General features: G+C 34.4%; 2 non-coding genes across 2 annotated transcripts; both read left to right on the forward strand.

Moving 5' to 3' along the window:
* Positions 1-400: 400 nt before the first annotated feature.
* Positions 401-507, forward strand: LOC121229845 (small nucleolar RNA R71). The gene has a single exon (XR_005927800.1). It is a non-coding gene; the product is annotated as a small nucleolar RNA R71 (small nucleolar RNA).
* A 22,269-nt stretch (positions 508-22,776) lies between these two features.
* Positions 22,777-22,886, forward strand: LOC121230025 (small nucleolar RNA R71). Its single transcript, XR_005927977.1, has one exon. It is a non-coding gene; the product is annotated as a small nucleolar RNA R71 (small nucleolar RNA).
* The last annotated feature ends 954 nt before the right edge of the window (positions 22,887-23,840 follow it).

A 23,840-nucleotide genomic window follows, 5' to 3' on the forward strand; every position in this document is an offset into this window, starting at 1 on the left:
TTTGTGGTCTAGAATTAGTATTACCCATATATTGTACTTGTTCCTCCTCGGTGCTAGGGTTGAAGGTTGGAGAATCTGTGTGTACTGCTCCTGCACTTGAATCACACCTCAACACTGGATGTACCTGAGTAGAACCATACAAGCCATCAATCTTCTTATTTAAAAGTTCTACCTGGTTAACTAGCATAGTAACCACGTCGAGGTTGAAAACACTAGCAGCTTTCATCGGATTCGTTCTCATGACTTGCCACTGATAGTTATTCAGTGGCATTTTTTCAATAAATTCATAAGCCTCTTCAGGTGTTTTGTTGTTTAACGTTCCACCGGTGGCTGCATCGATAAGTTGCCTTGTAGAGGGGTCCACACTGTTGTAAAACGTCTGAACTTGCAGCCATAGAGGTAACCATAATGAGGGTACCTTCTCAATAAGTCCTTGTACCTCTCCCATGTATCATAAAGAGTTTCTAAATCCATCTGCACAAAAGAGGAGATATCATTCCTTAATTTAGCCGTTTTAGCTAGCGAAAAATATTTTAGTAAAAATTTTTTGGTCATTGGTTCCCAAGTTGTGATTGACCCTCGTGGTAATGAGTTCAACCACTATTTAGCTTTGTTTCTCAATGAGAATGGGAACAATCGAAGGTGAATGGCATCGTCAGAAACGCCATTGATCTTAAAAGTGTCGCAGAATTCTAGAAAATTTGCTAAATGAGAGTTTGGATCCTCGTCCTGCAAACCATCAAACTGAACAAACTATTGTATCATTTGAATCATGTTAGGTTTCAATTCAAAATTATTTGCAGCAATAGCAGGTCTAACTATACTCGATTCAGCTCCTGTTAAAGTAGGTTTAGCATAATCATACATAGTACAAGGAGCAAGATCCTGATTTACTGGGTTCACAACAGCCACAGGAGGTAGCGGATTATTTTGATTATCAGCCATCTCCTCAGTTGTGGTTTGAATATCGTCCTCTTGCCCTTCCACTATGTATCTAGGCTTTTCCTTATCTCTCTTCGGTTTCTGTGAGCTGTGCTTTCAATCTCACTATAAAAAAGTAGAGGTCCTGATAGGTTTCTTCTAGTCATAACTATAAAAACCTGCCAGAAGTAAATAAAAGAAAATTTAGTAATTTAAGCAAAATTAAATTAAATTGCAATAAAAATAAAAAAATGGCTAAAGTAATAAAAATTAAGCATTCCTAATATCTTAGTCTCCGGCAACGGTGCCAAAAACTTGATGGTCGTGAAACTAACTAAAAATTTGACTTAAGGCAAGCACACCTATCGAACAGTAGTATAGTTTGGTGAGACCGGAAATATCGTATCCACGAGGACTAAAAGTACTAGTAATTACTATCTTTTTATTATCTAGCCTAAGAATTAAAGGATATTTTTAAACTAAACTAATTTTCTAATTTAACTAAGATTACGACAGAGATGAAAGTTGGAAAATACTTTAGAAAAAACCAATGGAGAAGACAATACCCAAGAAAGAATCCACCTAGACTTCACTTATTACCTTTGACTTAGACGATTTATTCACTTGACTTATTCTGTAGAAATCCCTGATTTATGTTATTATCCCTTTCGAGACTAAAAACAACTAACTCTAGGTTGATTAATTGAAATCTCTTTTTAATTAAAACCTCTACTGTCGCATTAACTCGATCTATGGATTCCCTTATTAGATTTGACTCTAATCTAGTAGATTTATGTCGTCCTATCTCTAGGATTACATGCAACTCTGCTTAATTATGAATGATCTACTCTTAAACAGGGACTTTTGCTCCACTGAATAAGCACATCAAGAACCTGAATTTATATCCTGGAATATTAAAGTAAGGGTTAAAACTCACAATTAAGAATAAAAATAACTATTTATCATATAAATCAAAGAGTAATAAGATTTGTCTTAAGTTTCATCTCCCTTAGGTATTTAGGGAGTTTAGTTCATAATATTAATAGAAAACATCTCAAAGTTTGGAAAATAACAAAACATAAAGAAACCCAAAGAACTGCTAGGAAATTGGATGGAAATCTTCAGTCTTGATGTAGATCCTGGCTCCGAGGTGATTCCAATGGCTATTCTCCAATATTTTCTGCCTCCAACTCTGTATGTCCCCTCTAATCCTCTTCTAGGGTGTTTATATAGGCTTTAGAATGCTTTCAAACCCTCAAAAGTGGCATTTTTTGAGTAGAACTAGACTTGGGCTCAACAGGGACACGGTCGTGTGCCACGCCCGTGTGCAAGTGCTCAAACCGTGTGTAATTCTGACTTGGATTAATATCGATACGACCATGACACACGGTCATGTGGACTACTCGTGTTCCTCACATAGGTGTGTGGTTTACCCGTGTGGAAGTGCCTAGGCCGTGTGTAACACTGTTTTAAGCCTAATTTTTTCGTTTTGGCCCTTTTCTCACTCTTTTTGTTATCCTAAGCTCTCCTGAGTATAAAAACATGAAATTAAAGGATTAGGAGCATCAAATTCACTAAAACCAAGGAAAGAATTATTCATAAGTATGCCAGGCATGGGGTAAAAATACGTAAAATTTACGGTTTATCAAAGGCCTTTTTTAGAGGAGGGCTGATTTTAACCGAGATGGATAGTAAAATTTTGCCTTATCCTATAAATTCGGATTCAGTCAAGAAGTGCTTCACCTAAAAAGGGGGAGAGGCCATTGCGAAAACCTGCAAAGGGCGCTTTGAGACCTTCTAAAAAAAAGGAAAAAAAAGGAGAGGCCATGGCAAAAACCCGCAAAGGGCACCTTAAGACTCAAGGGGTTTTGAGTTGAAAACCAAAAAAAGGGCAGCTCAAATTTTGATTGAAGATGGGGCATGTGGTAGTATTTTCCTCTCGGAATTAACAAGAAGGAGGAACGTTACATCTTATGGCATCAAAAAAATACTTTAGATCTCCTAAACACATATCTAGCTTGAAATGGTCTTCAAAAAGTTTGAATAGAGAAGCTCATGTTGCGATATCTAGGGCACCTATTTTCATCTTATTCATTTTGTACTTTAGAAAAATTTGCTATCTTGATTAATTTATCCATGTAGAGTATTACTCTCAATAAAATTCCACTTTGTCCATTGTGATAATTTTTTTCAAGCATTTTTCATTGAAACAACGATTATTGGACTTATAATATTCACATAAAAGAAGTTTTGCATACTGCTCTGAAGAGTTTCTAAATAGTACAGGGACCTGAAACAGGACCACTAGTTATAACTAACCAAATTCAAGAGTTGGAAGCATTTGAGAAAGAATAGTCCAAATTATGACTATTTCTTCTGATCTTCTGTCAAAGATACCTGCTAAACAAGAAGGTACGGTAACACATCAGTGATAGAACCTTGATGAACAATGAGCAATGACAACCTAAGTATTAAAAAGGGATCATTCTTAAAAAAATGACATTCTGCATTCATGCAAATATCATTCGTAGACATCCAAATAGGACCATTTGATTCATTCTGATCATGACATCCTAATAGCTTCGCATAAATAGGCCCATGAAATAGATTCTACAGGTCATGTTCCCCAAAAAGTGGTGTAACAGATCAAAGAAACCATAAATCCTATACCTCTGAAGTTGCAATAGGTTGGATCAAATCTACCATGGCGAATCTTATCTCCCTGAAGTTGCAATGAAGCAGGTTGAAGTTAGCAGATGTTATTTCCCTGAAGTTACAGTGGAATAGATTTAAGCTACAAATTAAAAATAGCATACCCTTGAAATTGCAGTGGAACAGATTAAAATTATCATGGCGAATCTTATCTTCCTGAAGTTGCAGTAGAGCAAATTGAAGCCACAAATCTCGTACCTCTGAAGTTGCAATGGGACGGATTGAAGTTATTATGGCAGGCCTTATCTCCCTGAAGTTGCAATAGACTAGATTAAAAGTTACAAATCTCATTTCCCTAAAGTTACAGTGGAACAAATTAAGATTACAAATTACAAATCTGGTCTTCCTAAAGTTGCAGTGGAGCAGATTGAAGAAAACGAGTCTCATCTCCCTAAAGTTGCAGTGGAGCAGATCAAAGCTACAAGTCTAATCCCTCTAAAGATGCAGTGGAGCAGATTGAAACAATAATTCCTATACCCCTAAAGTTGCAATGGGTTGGAACGAGGTTACCTGGAAGAAGAGGAGCACCAAAGAAGTCAAGATTCGGAGATCGGGAAAAACTGGTCCTTTTTAAAGGTCTTTGCTCCATTATTGTTACACGACAACGAGCAAAAAGGGGCAGCTGTAACCGGCCTAATTTGCCCGAGCCTATACAGAAACCAATAATAATTAAAACAGTCTAAAATTACAGCCCAAATTTCTAATGGCCTAATATGGCCCAAAACAAAATTAACCCTAAAAGGCCCAATGGCCCAGAACCTAAACTACTTTCAGCATAACAGCAGAAATGGGAAACCCTAGCTAGGTTCACCGCCGCAGCCCCTCCACTTCAACTGCAGTACTCCCAGTTGGCTTATGGCCTTTACCTGCATAGACACAAAACAACAACAATAGAAAATAGTAGCACAAAAGAACGAAAAACAAAAAAGAAAATGGTTGTATTTATTCGGCTATAAAAAGCCACAAACATTTTTGTATTTTTACACGCACACATAAGCAAATCAAATTCGAAACACAGAACCGAAATTTCAAATGTGGTCCATTTACTTATTAGTTAGGTTTATTTTATTTTATTTTATTTTATTTCTTTCTTTGTTCTTTTGAAACTATCATTTAGATATATATATTTTAAAACAAAGAGGAGAACGGAGATGAGTCTTACCTGGTGGTCGATCCTCCAACTCCGCTAGCAACCGAGGTCGCCACCACCGAGGAACGGTGACCTCTTTTTTATATAGAAAAGTTTTTTAGAACTCTAAAAATTGAAGAGTTTTCTTTTTTTTTTTGGTGACTTTTGGGCCATCTTCTAAAGAAACCGACCCCAGATCAAATTTTAGGGAGTCAAAAGGCTAAAAATGCCATTTTCTTTGAACTCCGGCCATCGTGCACAGCGACGGATGGGCGGTGGCCCAGCGACCGGAGTTCGGCCAAACCTAGGCCGGACATGGGAGGGGCTAGAGAGAATATAAAAGAGGAGAATTTTTTTTAAATGGGCTTTAAAACGAATTTTTTGGCTAAAATTTTTACTTATATAACCGGCGCTAAACGATGCCGTTTCAAGGTTTCTAAAAGGCCGCAAAACAACTTCATTTTGGAGCCGGCCCGAGATCCAATCCAGGAACCCAGAAGATCTGGACGTTTTCACTAGGAGGGGATATTTATTCTTCGGGTCCATCTACTTTTGCACCTGGTTTCAATTCAGTCCTTCTCAACCTTTTTATTTGGTCTCTTAATTTTGTTTTACTTTCAAAATGATCCATGTTTGAACGATGTTGATAAACCGTAATTTATACATATTTTTACCCCATGTTTAATGTATTTTATGGATGATTTCCCTTTAGAATTTTAATTTCATGTTTTATACTTAGGAGAGCATAGGAGAGTGAAAGGAAAAAGAAACGGGCCAAAAACAGAGAAAATGGGCCAAAGTACGAAATCAACATGGCCTGGACCTCTTCACACGAGCAGGCCACACAGCCATGTCAATTTGGCAGGCTCGAGCACGGCCTGAAGTAATCGCACATGGGCGTGTCACACGGGCATGTCCCTGCCGAGCCCAAGTTGAGTCTAATTCATAAAAGGCTAATTTTGAGGGCTCTTAGGCATTCCAAAGCCTATAAATACACCCTAGAGGAGGAAGAAAAGGGGCACACAGAATAGGGAGTAAGGAATTACTCCAAGGAAGCCGATTAATCCATCTCAGAAGCCGGATTCACCATTAAGACTGAAGATCTCTCCTCAATTTCCCCTTCAGGAGTTTTGAGTTTTCTTTATGTTTTGTATTCTTTATTATTCTGAGATGTTTTCTTATTTAGTTATGAACTAAAACCCCTCAATACCTAAGGGGAATGAAACCTAAGACGAATCTTGCTATTATTTTCTAAATTGTATGATATATTTAACTTGTTCTTAATTATGTGTTCTTAATTCTTGTTATGATATCTCAGGATACTGATTCAAGACAAGCTCTTATTCAGAGGAGGAATAGACCCTATCTAAGAGTACATTTGTCATAATTAAGCGGAGTTGTTTGCGCGCCTAGACATAGGGAGACAAGATTTTGCCAGATTAGGGTAAAACCTAATAAGGGTATCCATAGATCGAGTTAATGCAACCCTAGGGTGTTAATTAGAGAAAGGCCTCAATTATTCAATCTAGGGATTAGACGTTATTAGTCTTGAATAAGGATAATAACATAACTTAGGGATCTCTATGGAACAAGTTAAATGAATAAATCGTCCGATTCGGAGCCAGAATAACAAGTACAGTCTAGGTGGATTTTTCCTTAGGTATTGTATTAATTCAATTGATTTTCCCAAAAGCAATTCCCTAATTCCATTCTCTGTGAATTCTTAGTTTAGATAATTAGTTAGTTAAAACAAAAACCTCTTTATTCTTAGGTTAGATAATAAAAAAACAGTCATTACTAGTACTTTTAGTTCCTTTGGGTTCGACAATCCGATCTTGCTAAAACTATACTACTGTTCGATAGGTACTGTAACGACCCGAATTTTACCGTTACCGAAAAGTGTATTTTCGGGTCTCCGTTTCTGAAAAACGGATTCGTAAATATTTATTAAAAATATTTACGAAGTAAAATGAGTGGTTAATTAGAGTTTAATTAAGTAAATTTAGCTTAATTAAGGATAATTGGATAAAATATTAAATTGAATATAATGTGAAAGTTTAGTTTTAAAGTAATAGAAAATAAAAGGATCAAAATGGCAATTAAGCCATACCAATGAAATGAGGCGGTGAAAGGAAGAAAAATCAAGATTTTTCTTGAATTATGTATATCATTAAATTATTAAATATATATGTATATATAAAAAAGAAAGAAAAGAAGAAAAACAAGTGTATAAAAATAATTGGTACAAGTGTTAAATAAATATTTGTTATTAAATAGATTTTTATTATAGTTATTATTGTCATTATATATATATAAAAGAAACAAAAGAAAGAAACAAAAGAATAAAAAGAGGAAAGAAACAGAATAGCAGGGGACGAAACAGAGAAGGGAGAAAGGAAAAAAAGAAAAAGGGAAAATAAGGTTTTAAAGGTTCCAAGTTAATTTGGTAAGTCAATTTAGCCCCTTTTCTTATGATTTTTGAGTTTTTGGAAACCTAGAGATAAATACTACTTGTTTTAAGTAGAAATTTTGAAAGTCATTAGATTTCTAAGTATGGTTCATGTTGAATAAAATGATGGAATTGGGGGTTTATTTGATAGAAATTTTGATTGGAATTGAATAAAGGATTGAATTGTAAACTAAACTATAAGTTTTGAGTTTTAGGGATTAAATGGAAATAAATTCGAAATTATGAAAATATGCTAGAAATTTAATAGTTAAGTATGAGTTTGGACAAAATTTGAATAGAAATGAAGTATGAATTGAGATAGAAAAAGTAAGTAAATCTAGTTAAGATTAAATTGAAATTAAAGTAGAAATTGAATAAAAATTGTATTAATTAGATATAAATTAGTAGTGAATTAATGAATATGAATTGTTTTAATTCCCATAGCTAATGTTGTCTCGGGAAACCTCAGCTAAGCAAGGAAAAAAAATGGCAAAGACAAAGGGAGTTAGCTCGAGAAAATGCGGTTTGTATTTCTATAATCTGAACCTAGTTATTAATTGTTATATTTTTTTATTCAATGCATTTAATAAATGTTGAAGTGAGAATTATTGTGTTTATAATGGAAATGGATTAATTTGGTATGTGATGAATTTATATTGATTGAATTAAATTGAATTATATATTATAAATATATATATATGTGTGTGTGTGTGTGTGTGTGTGTGAATGAGATATTATGCAATTATGATAATTGAATTTTGGATAAATATTATGATAAATAATTAAGATGGGAATTATTTGTATTGTGTCTTTATAATTGAAATGAATTGATTTAGTGTGTGATAAATTTATATTGAATTGATTTATGAATATCTGTTTTATTGAATTTATATTGATTGAAATTATTTTGATTGAATTTATATTGATTGAATTATATAATATATATGATTTATGTAGAAATTTGAATATTGAATGAATGTTATATTGAAAAATATATTGATTGGAAATATGAGGAAATTGGTATGAATATATGAGATTGTGATATTTGAATATTTGATATTGAAAAATGAATTGAATTGTATTAAATTATGAATTAATGTGAATAATTGAAATATATTGTTGAATTGAATGAAATTGTATGAATTATGAAAATGGGTAAATATATGTAATTATCTGAATGAGATATTGATGAAAGAATTATTAAATTGAGAAAGTGAATGAAATACCCTATTAACTAGTTGGGCTAAGTCGGATATAATTGGCATGCCATAGGATCTGAAAGTGTACGGGAATTGCCGGTTTTATCGATCAGGCACTTTATGTGTCGTATACTGATCAGGTACTGTGTACCGTTTTAGGCACAATGTGCCGTACTGGTGTGTTTGGGTTGGAATCCGTGTATCCGTCAAAGTCGGGGTTTGTTAATAGGGGTAAATAAGTGAAAAGATAAATCGAGTGAATTTGATTGATTGAGCTATTGGAATGAAATGAGAAATTGAATTGAGAATTGAAATTGAGATATGAGATTGAAAACATGAACCAAAAGGTTCATGAAATGAGGGAAGTTCAAATGGATGATGATTGATGTTAGAATGAATTAAAATGGTATATTGTTAAGAAGTAAAGTGTGAATACAAGTGAATTGTGAATATATTGAAAGAATTTATACAGTAAGCAAATGAAAAGAATTGAGCAAATATGTTGTTGTGTTTGTTAAATGGCTTGTATAGAATTTTTATGGTAAGTAAATGAAACTTATCTATAAAATAAATAAATGAATGGTTATATTTATCATTGTGATTTTAAGTTTAATTGTTATATTATCAAGTGTTCGGATTATAGAAATACCACTGAGTATACCATACTCAGTGTACGGTTTGTTTCTGTGTGCAGGTTAAGTAAAGATAGTATGTTGAATCAGCATCCCAGTCCGATCCCGAATTCATTAAGGTAAAGTGTGTTAATTATTGGTAATGACATGTACCTAGGATGTCTTATGTGTATGTCATTTTGAAATTGTAAATGTAAGGATGAAATAAATAAATTTAGATTTGGCTATGGTATAAAATAGGATTTGACTAATTTGGTATGAATTTGAATTTTTGTGAGACAATGTCAGATTGATTTTGGAATTCCCTATTCTGAATTGGGAAAATCATTAAAAATTACATAAAAATAATTACAGGCTATAATTTATATGCTTAGAATCTTTAATGAGGCTATTTTCAAGAGAAATAAACTGGAACATCATCCAAGTCCTGTGCTATGAGATAATTAAATTTTAGTAAAGAAAGGTCGAAACTTTCAAACAGCAGATCAAGGGTAACTTTGAGGAATAAACTGTACTAATTGGCTAAACCAAAAATTCTGAAAATTTTATGGTAGAAAGTTATATGAGTCTAGTTTTAAGAAAAATTAATGGAACTTAATTTGGAGTTTCGTAACTCTAGATATAAATATTTTAGTGACTATTACTCAAGAAGACAGTTTTGACATGAACATAAGAAAGTAAATGAAATTGTGTGTAATTATTCTGTAAACTCTAGTAATGCTCCATAACTCTCTTCCGGGACGGTTTGGGATTAGGGGGTGTTACAATTAGTGGTATCAGAGCTATTCAGGTTTAGCCGATTATCGGACTACATCGAGCTCGGAATTGAGTCTAGAGGTACATGCCATAATTGAGTCGAAATTGAGTCGGGATCGGATGCTGATATATTTGTTTGGTACTATTTTATAGTGAAAATGTTAGACGAATATATCAATGGTATTGATTATGAAATGTATACTGGAGACGAATAGTCTCGTGAATTAGATGAAAACTGAATCAACAACACTGGGTATAAACTCAATGGGTAATTAATTACTGAATGATGACTGATGAAATAAAAAAAATGATACATAATTATTTAGAATTATAATTGATATTCTTCAGTGAGTAGAAGAAATTGTATCTGCTACAGAATCTATCCCTCCTGTTTCTTACTCGGTTCCCGAAGTGCTTTAAGGTATAGAGCTTGTCTGAACGGGTAAGTTATCTGCTGTTAATGATCTGTACATGTATATATATAGTGTGGATGAATTGAGAATTACAGTTGAGAATGATCTTGAAAGAACTGAAATCTGGTTAGAGAATATTATCGGGATTGTAAATGAATTGTTCTGTTCACCGATTAAATGTTAGAAGGGTATGATATTTCTGTTAAAAGATTTAGGTTATCAGTGGTAGAAAAATTGATTATGTTGTGATTAAGAAAGGGTTATTTGGAAATTTTCTAAGATGAGTTCTGAAAGAATATATATATATCAGTCAGAGATTTCTTGATCAGAAACATACAGAATTCTTGAAGCTTAAGCAGGATCATATAACTGCAACTATGTATGAAGGCAATTTGTTTGATTAAATAAATATATCAGAGGGTATATTTCAATAGAAACTGTATGATACAAATGGTTTGAAGATGGTTTAAATGAAGACAGAAGCTGAAGAATATAGAATAAGGAATGGAATATGTGTTAGACATGATTCTCCTGATTATTGTTTTAGTGATTGCTTGAAGAAAATTGAAAAAAACATTATTCAGAGTTCAAGACCGAGTAATGTAGTTAACAGAGGTAGGTTACCCTGTAATCTCAGAAATACGAGTGAAAGCCGAAGTGTGACAAATGACTTCACTGTAAAATCTGGAGAATGAACATTAGCCAGGGTATATGTTAATTGTATATGAGAAGATTTATCTCTACCGGATGTCATTACAGGTACTTTCTTCTTTATCGACACTAATATGATTATTTTAAATTGATCTTGGTTTGGCTATTCCTATGATTACATAAGTTCAGTATCTATTAAAGATTTGTCTATTGAGTTTGCTGAAATTTTTGGATTGAAGCATTAAATTTTTCAGATTAGTATTTATGGGCTGATAAAATCTGCAGGAACTGTTTGATAATGATACTACTGTTTTCTGATCGATTTGATGTTCTTACTGTTTGATATAATCTCAATAATGGAATGGTTAATTCTGCATGATATGGTGGTAAATTATAAGCAGAAGTATAATATGTTGCAAGATCAAGATGATGAAATGTTTTATTGAATCAGAGAAGATTGAGGTAATTGTCTATTGTGATATTGAACATGCCAACACAGATATATGCCGGAAAGGGGTCATGGTATTTACCTTGTTTATGTATTGAATATTAAAATATTTAAGTTAAGGTTTAAATCAATGGCAATAGTGCAAGAGAATTCTAATGTGTTTCCAGAAGAGTTGCCCGAACTACTGTTGATTGAAGAAGTTGAATGTGCTATAGATTTTATAACTGAAATGATAGTGAAAAATATATTTGAAATCAGAGGTTTTCTAAAACTAGTCGGTTATTACAGAAAGATGTGGAATTGGAGTGATTTGATAGACGTTAGCAAGGTTCTGATTAGGTGAAAGCTCAGTTAACTGAAGCACTAGTTCTGGTTCAGTCTGAAATCCGATAAAGAAACTTGTGATTTACAGGATAGCAGTGTTTTGATGCAAAAAAAAAGTGAAGTAATGGTTTATGTTACGAAATGTTAGAATCACATGGGAAGAATTATTTGATACCTGATTCGGAAGTGGTAGTTATTGTTCTTGCATTAAAAGATCAAGATATGATAATTAATTATCTTCCGAAAAGACAAATGAATGTATGTATATTCAAATTGAAAGCTTTGTTTTGTGTTATGAGCTATGAACATCTGACTGTTATCATTTGAAGATGGATCAATTTTGGCAGAGATAAAAAAAATTAAACCGACTTCTTTACAGCAGATCTGCGAAGCTCAGAAATGTAGTAATGAGTTATCGGTTAAATGGATATAGTATACAGATGATTTCTGATTAAACATTTCGGATTGGATATGATGGTTGTTTGCTATTTAGAAATAAAAGCTGAACAGAGGGATTTAGAACTTATACAGGAGAATTTGCATGAAATTATAGTAGTACTATGTCTATGCATTCTGGAAGAATAAGATGTACAGTGATTTGAGACAGATGTATTGAAAACTGGGAAAAGAAAAGCAATACTTTGAATTTGCATATAAATGTTTATATTAGGTACAGATATCTTCAGAACTGTTACAACCAGTGGTGATATCAAAATGGAAATGGGATATAATTTCTATGAGTTTGAATTGGAATTATCTCTATTTTTGAAAATATGCGGAACTGTTTAATTCGTGAAATTGAAGAAAAGTAGAAGTGATTCGAGATAGATTGAAAGCAGTTTTGGTAGACAGGAATTATATGTGGACTTGAAACGTTAGGATATCGAGTATTTTGTTAGTGATATGATATTTCTTAAAGATTCAGTTTGAAAGAAAATTTTGAAGATCAGGTTGAAAAAGAAATTGAGTTCTTATTCTGTTGGGCCATGTGAAGTTGTAGAAAAGTCGGATCGGTAAAATATTGCTTGGTTTTGCTTCTGAAGTTACAGAAAGTTTATGATAATTTTTCCATGATTTGAAGCTTAGAAAATGATATAGATCAGATCTGTTACATGTTATATCGACAAAGGATATTGAGATTTGACGCAATCTATCGTATGAGAAAGAGCCGGTTGAGATACTAGCCTGAGCGGTAATGTCATAATATTGAGGAAACAATACGGGAACCGAGAGGAACAGCGAGATCTTTGTACTTATACCCCCACCTCTCTTAGGTAAATTTCGAGGACGAAATTTATAAAAGGGGGGAGAAATGTAACGACCCGAATTTTACCGTTACCGAAAAAGTGTATTTTCGGGTCTCCGTTTCTTAAAAACGGATTCGTAAATATTTATTAAAAATATTTACGAAGTAAAATGAGTGGTTAATTAGAGTTTAATTAAGTAAATTTAGCTTAATTAAGGATAATTGGATAAAAGATTAAATTGAATATAATGTGAAAGTTTAGTTTTAAAGTAATAGAAAATAAAAGGATCAAAATGGCAATTAAGCCATACCTATGAAATGAGGCGGTGAATGGAAGAAAAATCAAGATTTTTCTTGAATTATGTATATCATTAAATTATTAAATATATATGTATATATAAAAAAAAGAAAAGAAAAGAAGAAAAACAAGTGTATAAAAATGATTGGTACAAGTGTTAAATAAATATTTGTTATTAAACAGATTTTTATTATAGTTATTATTGTCATTATATATATAAAAGAAACAATAGAAAGAAACAAAAGAATAAAAAGAGGAAAGAAACAGAATAGGAGGGGACGAAACAGAGAAGGGAGAAAGGAAAAAAAGAAAAAGGGAAAAATAAGGTTTTAAAGGTTCCAAGTTAATTTGGTAAGTCAATTTAGTCCCTTTTCTTATGATTTTGAGTTTTTGGAATCCTAGAGATAAATACTACTTGTTTTAAGTAGAAATTTTGAAAGTCATTAGATTTCTAAGTATGGTTCATGTTGAATAAAATGATGGAATTGGGGGTTTATTTGATAGAAATTTTGATTGGAATTGAATAAAGGATTGAATTGTAAACTAAGCTATAAGTTTTGAGTTTTAGGGATTAAATGGAAATAAATTCGAAATTATGAAAATATGCTGGAAATTTAATAGTTAAGTATGAGTTTGGACAAAATTTGAATAGAAATGAAGTATGAATTGAGATAGAAAAAGTACGTAAATCTAGTTAAGATTAAATTGAAATTAAAGTAGAAATTGAATAAAATTGTATTAATTAGATATAAATTAGTAGTGAATTAACGAATATGAATTGTTTTAATTCCCGTAGCTAATGTTGTCTCGGGAAACCTCGGCTAAGCAAGGAAAAAAAATGGCAAAGACAAAGGGAGTTAGCTCGAGAAAATACGGTTTGTATGTCTATAATCCGAACCTAGTTATTAATTGTTATATTTTTTTTATTCAATGCATTTAATAAATGTTGAAGTGAGAATTATTGTGTTTATAATGGAAATGGATTAATTCGGTATGTGATGAATTTATATTGTTTGAATTAAATTGAATTATATACTATAAATATATGTGTGTGTGTGTGTGTGTGTGAATGAGATATTATGCAATTATGATAATTGAATTTTGGATAAATATTATGATAAATAATTAAGATGGGAATTATTTGTATTGTGTCTTTATAATTGAAATGAATTGATTTAGTGTGTGATAAATTTATATTGAATTGATTTATGAATATCTGTTTTATTGAATTTATATTGATTAAAATTATTTTGATTGAATTTATATTGATTGAATTATATAATATATATTATTTATGTAGAAATTTGAATATTGAATGAATGTTATATTGAAAAATATATTGATTGGAAATATGAGGAAATTGGTATGAATATATGAGATTGTGATATTTGAATATTTGATATTGAAAAATGAATTGAATTGTATTGAATTATGAATTAATGTGAATAATTGAAATATATTGTTGAATTGAATGAAATTGTATGAATTATGAAAATGGGTAAATATATGTATTATCTGAATGAGATGTTGATGAAAGAATTATTAAATTGAGAAAGTGAATGAAATACCCTATTAACTAGTCGGGCTAAGTCGGATATAATTGGCATGCCATAGGATTTGAAAGTGTACGGGAATTGCCGGCTTTATCGATCAGACACTTTATGTGTCGTAGACTGATCAGGTACTGTGTACCGTTTTAGGCACAATGTGCCGTACTGGTGTGTTTGGGTTGGAATCCGTGTATCCGTCAAAGTCGGGGTTTGTTAATAGGGGTAAATAAGTGAAAAGATAAATCGAGTGAATTTGATTGATTGAACTATTGGAATGAAATGAGAAATTGAATTGAGAATTGAAATTGAGATATGAGATTGAAAACATGAACCAAAAGGTTCATGAAATGAGTGAAGTTCAAATGGATGATGATTGATGTTAGAATGAATTAAAATGGTATATTGTTAAGAAGTAAAGTGTGAATACAAGTGAATTGTGAATATATTGAAAGAATTTATACAGTAAGCAAATGAAAAGAATTGAGCAAATATGTTGTTATGTTTGTTATATGGCTTGTATAGAATTTTTATGGTAAGTAAATAAAACTTATCTATAAAATAAATAAATGAATGGTTATATTTATCATTGTGATTTTAAGTTTAATTGTTATATTATCAAGTGTTCGGATTATAGAAATACCACTGAGTATACCATACTCAGTGTACGGTTTGTTTCCGTGCGCAGGTTAAGTAAAGATAGTACATTGAATCAGCATCCCAGTCCGATCCCGAATTCATTAAGGTAAAGTGTGTTAATTATTGGTAATGGCATGTACCTAGGATGTCTTATGTGTATGTCATTTTGAAATTGTAAATGTAAGGATGAAATAAATAAATTTAGATTTGGCTATGGTATAAAATAGGATTTGACTAATTTGGTATGAATTTGAATTTTTGTGAGACAATGTCAGATTGATTTTGGAATTCCCTATTCTGAATTGGGAAAATCATTAAAAATTACATAAAAATAATTACAGGCTATAATTTATATGCTTAGAATCTTTAATGAGTCTATTTTCAAGAGAAATAAACGGGAACATCATCCAAGTCCTGTGCTATGAGATAATTAAATTTTAGTAAAGAAAGGTCGAAACTGTCAAACAGCAGATCAGGGGTAACTTTGAGGAATAAACTGTACTAATTGTCTAAACCAAAAATTCTGAAAATTTTATGGTAGAAAGGTATATGAGTCTAGTTTTAATAAAAATTAACGGAACTTAATTTGAAGTTTTGTAACTCTAGATATAAATATTTTAGTGACTGTTACTCAAGAAGACAGTTTTGACATGAACATAAGAAAGTAAATGAAATTGTGTGTAATTATTCTGTAAACTCCGGTAATGCTCCATAACTCTCTTTCGGGATGGTTTGGGGTTAGGGGGTGTTACAGGTACACTTGCCTACATCGAGATAATAGTTAGTTTCAAGAACGATTAATTATAAATATTTAAAACCTATCACGAAATCACGCAATCAAGTTTTTGGCGCCGTTGCCGGGGAACTAAGGTATTAGGAACACTCATTTTTTATTACTTTAGCCATTTATTTTTCTTGCAATTTAATTTAATTTAATTTAATTTATTATTATTTATTAATTTACTTTTTTTCTTTCTCTTGGCAGGTTTTTATAGTTTATGACTAGAAGGAACCCGTCAGGACCATTATTTTTTTACGAAGAAATCAATTGCACAGTTCGCAAACATCAAAGAGAAATAAGATGAAGCTTAAGATACACAGAGAACGAGCAAGAGGACGATACTCAACCCCCAACTGAAGAAAGAGCTGTAAACCAAGACAATCAGCTACCTCCTACAATTGCGGCTAATCAAAATCCTGCTCTACGCACTATGTATGGTTATGCTAAACCTTATTTAACAGGAACTGAATCGAGCATAGTTAGACCTGTTGTAGCTGCAAATACTTTTGAACTAAAACCTAACACTATTCAAATGATACAGTAATTTGTTCAGTTTGATGGTTTGCAGGATGAGGATCTCAACGCTCACTTAGCAAACTTCTTAGAACTATGCGTTACATTTAAAATTAATGGTGTTTCTGATGATGCCATTCGTCTTCGATTATCCCCTTTTTCGTATTCAGAGGAAGAATAGACCCTGACTAAGAGTAAATTTGTTATAATTAAGCGGATTTGATTGCGCTTCTAGAGATAGGGTGACAAGATTTTTTCGGATTAGGGTGAAACCTAATAAGGGAATCCATAGATCGAGTTAATGCAATTCCAGGGTGTTAATTAGAAAGAGATTTCAATTATTCAACCTAAGGTTAGACATTGTTAGTCTTAAGAGAGATAATAATATAACTTAGGGATTTTTACAGATTAAATCAAATGAATAAATCGTTTGATTCAGAGTCAAACAACAAATGAAGTCTAGGTGGATTTGTCCTTAGGTATTATCTCAATCAATCGAATTTTCCCCAAAAGTATTTTCCCAAGTTTTTCTTTCTGTGCATTCTTAGTTAGTAATTAGTTTAGACAACCAAACCTCTTTAATTTTAGGCTAGATAATAAAAATGAAGTAAATACTAGTACTCGTAGTTCTTTTGGGTTCAACAATCCGGTCTTGCTGAACTATACTACTGTTTGATAGGTACACTTGCCTTAATTGTGATAATAAATTAGTCTCAAGAATGTTTCATTTATAAATCTTTAAAACCTGTTACAAATATCACGCATCAAGTTTTTGTTATTTGATAAACCGCAATTTATACATATGTTTACTCCATGCCAAACGCATTTATGGATGGTTTCTCCTTAGGTTTGGTGAATTCGATACTCCTAATCCTTTAATTTCATGTTTTATACTTAGGAGAGCATGGGAGAGTAAAAAGAGTGAGAAATGGGCCGAAAATGGATAAAATGGACCCACTTGGAAAAACAACACGGCCTGGACTTCCTCACATGGGCGTGTCACACGGTCGTGCCAATTTGGCAAGATCGAAGCACGACTTACACAGGTGGATCACACGCCCATGCCCATTTAACAGCCTTAATCACGGCCTCAAGTAATCGCACACGGGCGTGTACCTGCCGAACCCAAATTTAGTCCAATTCAGAAAAGGCCAATTTTGAGGGCTCTTAGGCATTCCAAAGCCTATTTAAACACTTGAGGAGGCACTTAGGAAGGGGGCGCAGAATAGGAAGCAAGGAATTACTCAAGGAAAGCTGATTGATCCATCTCAAGAGCGAAATTCATCATCAAGACTAGAAATCTCCCTTCAAGTTCCTTCAGTAGTTTTGGGTTTTCTTACGTTTTGTTATCTTTATGCTTTTGAGATGTTTTCTTTCATAAGTATGAACTAAACCCCTAAATACCTAAGAGGAATGAAACCTAAGAAAGATCTTGTTATTATTATCTGAATTGTATGATAAATATTTGACTTGTTCTTAATTAGGTGTTCTTAATTCTTGTTTTGAATGATGAATGAATGCCTTGAATTGGGGTTATAGAGAATAATCAGCCAAAGCAATGATGAGGGTGAAGGAGGATACTTCGGTGGTGGTAGAGGTTGGGTTCCACGAATGCTGCGCCAAAAGAATATTATATCTCAAGTTGGCTATGGTCGTGGTCGAGCAGGGCATGGTAGTCGTGGAGAACCTTTCCCAGTGGAGTTTCAAGTTCCTAAGTAATAGTGAGCTTTGGAACTCTTTATAACTGTGATAGAATTAGGAACTTTTTTAGGAAATATATAAAGAAGAATAAGTACTCGTACTGAATTAGCCGAAATTAAAAATTGTAAAATAATAATTATAAAACAAAATAAAAATAAGGTGAAAGGAAAATAAAAAAAAGTAGTCTTAAATGAAAATAAAAGGAATAACATAAAATAATAAATAAAAGTTTTTAAACATCTTCATCGCTAGATGGTTCGCGAGGTGGGGATGGCGATGAAATGTGAAAATGCTGACAAATCTACTGTAGAGTAGCATCAATGTTATCGAAGCGCCGAAAACACTGCTGCTCGAATCGAGTAAGGCACTCAGAGATGTCAGCGTATGAAGCTGTCGCATGAACTGGACGATGATGAGGTGGTGGCTAAGACGATGGGTCCTCGTCACTTGGAGGGACATCATTAGTAATGTCCTCAGGGTCTTCCTCCTCGGTGGACTAGGCGAGGCAGTACTGAGGAGGGTGGGTTCCTCGGTGCTTCTCGATCATCCTTATATGTAACATGCTCGAGATACCTTGTGGAGACATCTGGCCGATGAGAGTGAGGGAGGATGATTGGACCGCAGTGTTGAGGAGCGCGAAGTGTTGAGCCAACCGAGTTACATAGGGGCCAATAGAGATGACCCCCTTCGGTGTCGCTCTGTCTGGTGGCGAATGGCTAAGGCAATAAAGTAGGCAAGGTCGATGACGTACCCGTTCGCCATACTCCATAAGAAATAGGCGTCGTGGGTGGTGACGACGCTGGTGCTCTTTCATTTTCCTGTCAGAGTGTGAGCCAAGATGGCGTGTAGATGCCTCAAGGAATGAGGAAGAGCTGATGCCTTGGAGCGGCTAGGATCGTAGGTGGCCGAGGCAGGGACGAGGTCCATCCAACATTTCGAGGGAGAGTAGTGAATGTGGCGGTAGAGGGTGTCGAGGTCATTATCGTCCATAAACTTCTCCGTGTACAGCCTTAATGCAATCCCAAACTCGGGTATGCTCAATTGGCGTATTAGACCACCGAGGCAGAACTGGACTGTTCCAAGATCGTCGAAGTTGGTCATGATGATCTGAAGATGGAAGGCTGAGTAGAGTTCCAGTGTAAACTCGAGATACGTCGGCTCGATGATTTTGAAGAAGAGCCCCCACGGGTCAGTTTTTAAGAGGGCTCGAACCACGTCAGCCAATTGAATCTACTCGAGTGCGGTCCAGTCAATGTAGCGGCCCACACCTAAAGGTCGGGCCTGAAGTATCTGAAAAAGTTCCTCCTAAGTTCCTGGTGGGAATTGGAGGAAGGGGTGTCAGTTTTTTGAGATGGGACCTGAGGATGACGCTGCTCATTTCCGCTTCTTCGAGGCAGGAACAATAGTCTTCTTACCACGTGATGATGACATTGTACCTATGTTGAAAAATCAAAACTCAACCAATACGTCCTAAAAATAGCACGGAAGCACAAAACTAAATATGATGATTACATGAGACTTACGAAGTGGACAAACTACTAAATGTATCAAGTTATAGTATTATGAGAATAATGTAACATGAATGTGAATGAATGTATGTAGGAAACATAAATTTCATGAAACTAGGAAAAATGAAAAAGTATAGCATAATGGAGTAACTAAAATGACAAAATTCTTATAAACAAGCAAAAGTATTGTATTGTTCTAACTATGATAATTCATTTAAAATAGGCAAATAGAGCAGAGAAATCATGGAATAAACAAAATATTTGAAGGAGATAGAGAGAAAAGAGTAAACAAATGCAAAAAAAGGAGCTTGGGCATCGGAACCGGTGTTGTAGGCGGCGCACGGGCGTGTGAAGTTGCAGCGGCTAGGGTTAGGAATTTTAGGGAGGGAGATGATGAATAGTGAGGGGTTTTTATAGATTTTGGGGCACACGATCGTGGGACAAGCCCGTGTGTTTCATGAATTTTGAATTGAGCGTATCTAACATTCGCCCCACGCCTGTGCTGGTCGGGTGTATAAGTGCACACGCCCGTGTCACACGGTCATGTCTTGCTTCGTTCGCTTCCCCCACACCCATGTACATAGGTCCACGCCTGTTTTTGTTTTGACAGTGTCGACCACGGGTAGAGGGCATAGGCAGTCTCACGTCCATGTTCCATTCTTAGTTTCAACCACGGTTTTAGGGCACGGGCGTGTCTAATACTCGTGTTGTTTTGGCAGTTTTGCCCAGGGTTGTGTCGCACGGCCGTGGTGACTTATCTCTTCCCGTGTTGGGAAAATTTTTCCCTGTTTTCACACAGCCTAAGGAACGCCCGTGTGCATGGCCGTGTGGGCTTTAGAAAGCCTGCGTTCCATGATTTGGTTAGTACGTTAGATGTTAAAAACTAAAATTTAAAGAAATTAATACTGTTAGTGCTCGGGTTGCCTCCCAAGAAGTGCTTATTTATAGTCTAAGCTCGACTTACTTCTCTGGTGTGTGATCATGGTGAATCGAGGAGTTTACACTCTTCATCCCTGCTATCAATTTTATCAACATAAGGCTTAAGACAAGTACCATTTACCTTAAACTTGCCAAATTTGTAGTGATTTACTTCGACCGTACCGTATGGAAAAATACTAATTACCGTAAGAGGGGTTTCTTCATTTGGTTCAGAAGTGGCGATTCGAGGATCTACTGCATCTAGTAGTACTTTCTCTCTAACTTCATTTGGTTTATTGTGTTTTCTCGGTTTATGTGTCCCCCATTCATCTAACTCCTCTATTTGTGGCCTTTGTTCTTCATAGATAGGTCCTTTGTTGTTGTTTGAACATGGCTCATATACGTTCTTCGTAACTATTTCCTGTACAGAGGGTTTCACCATATGATCAGTACTAGTAGAATGATTTATACAACCACCTTCAATTTTTGATGTATTAATCAAATTACGAGCTTGAAGGGTGATTGTTTCGTCTGCCACACGAAGTGTGAGTTCACCTGTGCCAACATGAACAATGGTTCTAGCAATCGCTAAAAAGGGTCGTCCTAAAATTAAAGGTGCGTTACTATCCTCTTTCATGTCTAGAACAACAAAGTCTACTGGGTATATAAATTTATCAATCTTAACAAGAACATCTTCAATGATACCCCTAGGAAATCTAATGTTTTTATCAGCCAATTGAATGCTTATCCTAGTTTGTTTGGGTTTCCCAAGACCTAGCTGTTTAAACATTTTATAAGGCATAACATTAATGCTTGCCCTTAAGTCAGTCAATGTATTATGAACATCTAAACTACCAATTAAACAAGGAATCGTAAAACTCCCTGGATCTTTCAATTTGTTAGGTAGATTTGTTTGTAATATGGCTGAGCAAACTGCATTCAATTCTACATGCGGCGCCTTATCCAACTTTCGTTTATTTGTTAAAAGCTCTTTTAAGAATTTGACTGCTTTTGGCATCTGCGAAAAGACTTCAATAAACGGTAAGTTTATATGTAGCTTCTTTAAAAGTTTAAGGAATTTACCAAACTGTTCGTCTGATCGGTCTATCCTTGTCATGTTGGGGTATGGCACAAGAGGTTAATATTCTGTACTTACCGGCTTTGGGTCATTTTGGCCTACCTCATTCTTACCTTTGCTTACCACAGTTTCTGGCCTTGGTTTTGCAACTAACCCTTCCTCAACTTGAATGGCAATCGCATTGAGTTGCTCCCTTGGGTTAGATTCAGTGTTGCTTGGTAGGCTACCTTGTGGTCGTTCGAAAATTAACTTAGTGAGTTGTCCAATCTGAGTTTCGAGCCCCCAGATTGATGCTTGTTGGTTTTTGAGTGCTGTCTCAGTATTCTGAAAACGAGTTTCTGACACTGAGATGAATTTGGTTAGCATCTCCTCAAGGTTCGGCTTCTTTTCTTGCTGGTAAGGTGGTTGTTGAAAACCCAGAGGATGTTGTGGCCTTTGATTTCCTTGACCGCCCTACAAGAAATTAGGATGGTTCCTCCAAGCTACATTATAAGTGTTACTATATGGGTTATTTTGGGATCTAGAGTTTTTGTTACCCATATATTGGACTAGTTCCTCCTCGATGCTAGGGTTGAAGGGTTGATATTCTGTGTATGCTCCTCCTCCATTCGAATCGCACCTCATCACTAGATGTACTTGAGTAGAACCACACAAACTATCAATCTTTTTATTTAAGAGTACTACTTGGTTAGATAGCATAGTAACCACGTCGAGGTTGAAAACACCAACTACTTTCTTCAGTTTTGTTCTCATAACTTGCCACTGATAGTTATTCAGTGACATCTCCTCAATAAATTCGTAAGCCGCCTCAGGTGTCTTATTATTGATAGTTCCTCTAGCGGCTGCATCAATCATCTGTCGAGTCGAAGGATTCAAGCCATTATGGAACGTTTGAACCTGTAGCCAAAGCGGTAACCCATGATGAGGGCACCTTCTCAAAAGGTCCTTGTATCTCTCCCATACATGTAGAGTGTTTCTAAATCCATCTGCACAAAAGAAGAGATATCATTACGTAATTAGGTTGTTTTAGCTGGTGGAAAATATTTTAATAAAAACTTTTCGGTCATTTGTTCCCAAGTAGTGATTGACCCTCGTGGTAACGAGTTCAACCATTGTTTAGCCTTATTCTTTAATGAAAAGGGAAACAACCGAAGGCAAATGGCGTCATCAGAAATGCCATTAATTTTAAAAGTATCACAAAATTCTAGGAAATTTGCCAAGTGAGCGTTGGGATCCTCATCTTGCAAACCATCAAACTGAACAAACTGTTGTATCATTTGAATTGTGTTAGGTTTCAGTTCAAAATTATTTGCAGCAATAGCAGGTCTAACTATACTTGACTCAATTCCTGTTAAATTAGGTTTAGCATAATCATACATAGTGCATGGAGCAGGATTCTGATTTACTGGTTCAGCAACAATCGCAGGAGGTAGCGGATTTTCTTGGTTTTTAGCCATCTCCTCGGTTATGGTTGGAGTATCGTCCTCTTGCTCATCCTCTGTGTATCTTAGGCTTCACCTTATTTCTCTCCAGTTTCTGCGAACTGTGCGATCGATCTCACCGTCAAAAAGTAATGGTCCTGACGGGTTTCTTCTGGTCATAAACTAGAAAAACCAGTCAGAAGGAAATAAATGAAGAATTAGAGAAGAAAATAAAATTTTAAATTGCAGTAAAAGTAAAATGGCTAAAGTAACAAAAATTGAGTGTTCCTAATATCCTAGTTCCCCAACAACGGCGCCAAAAACTTGATGCGTGATATCCGTAACAGGTTTTAAAGATTTATAAACGAAACGTTCTTGAGACTAACTTATTATCATGATTAAGGCAAGCGTACCTATCAAACAGTAGTATAGTTCAGCAAGACCGGATTGTCGAACCCAAAGGAGCTACAAGTACTAGTATTTACTTCCTTTTTATTATCTAGCCTAAAATTTAAGAGGTTTGGTTGTCTAAACTAATTACTAACTAGGAATGCAC

Source organism: Gossypium hirsutum, chromosome A05 (assembly GCF_007990345.1).
Source record: "Gossypium hirsutum isolate 1008001.06 chromosome A05, Gossypium_hirsutum_v2.1, whole genome shotgun sequence".
NCBI lineage: Eukaryota > Viridiplantae > Streptophyta > Magnoliopsida > Malvales > Malvaceae > Gossypium > Gossypium hirsutum.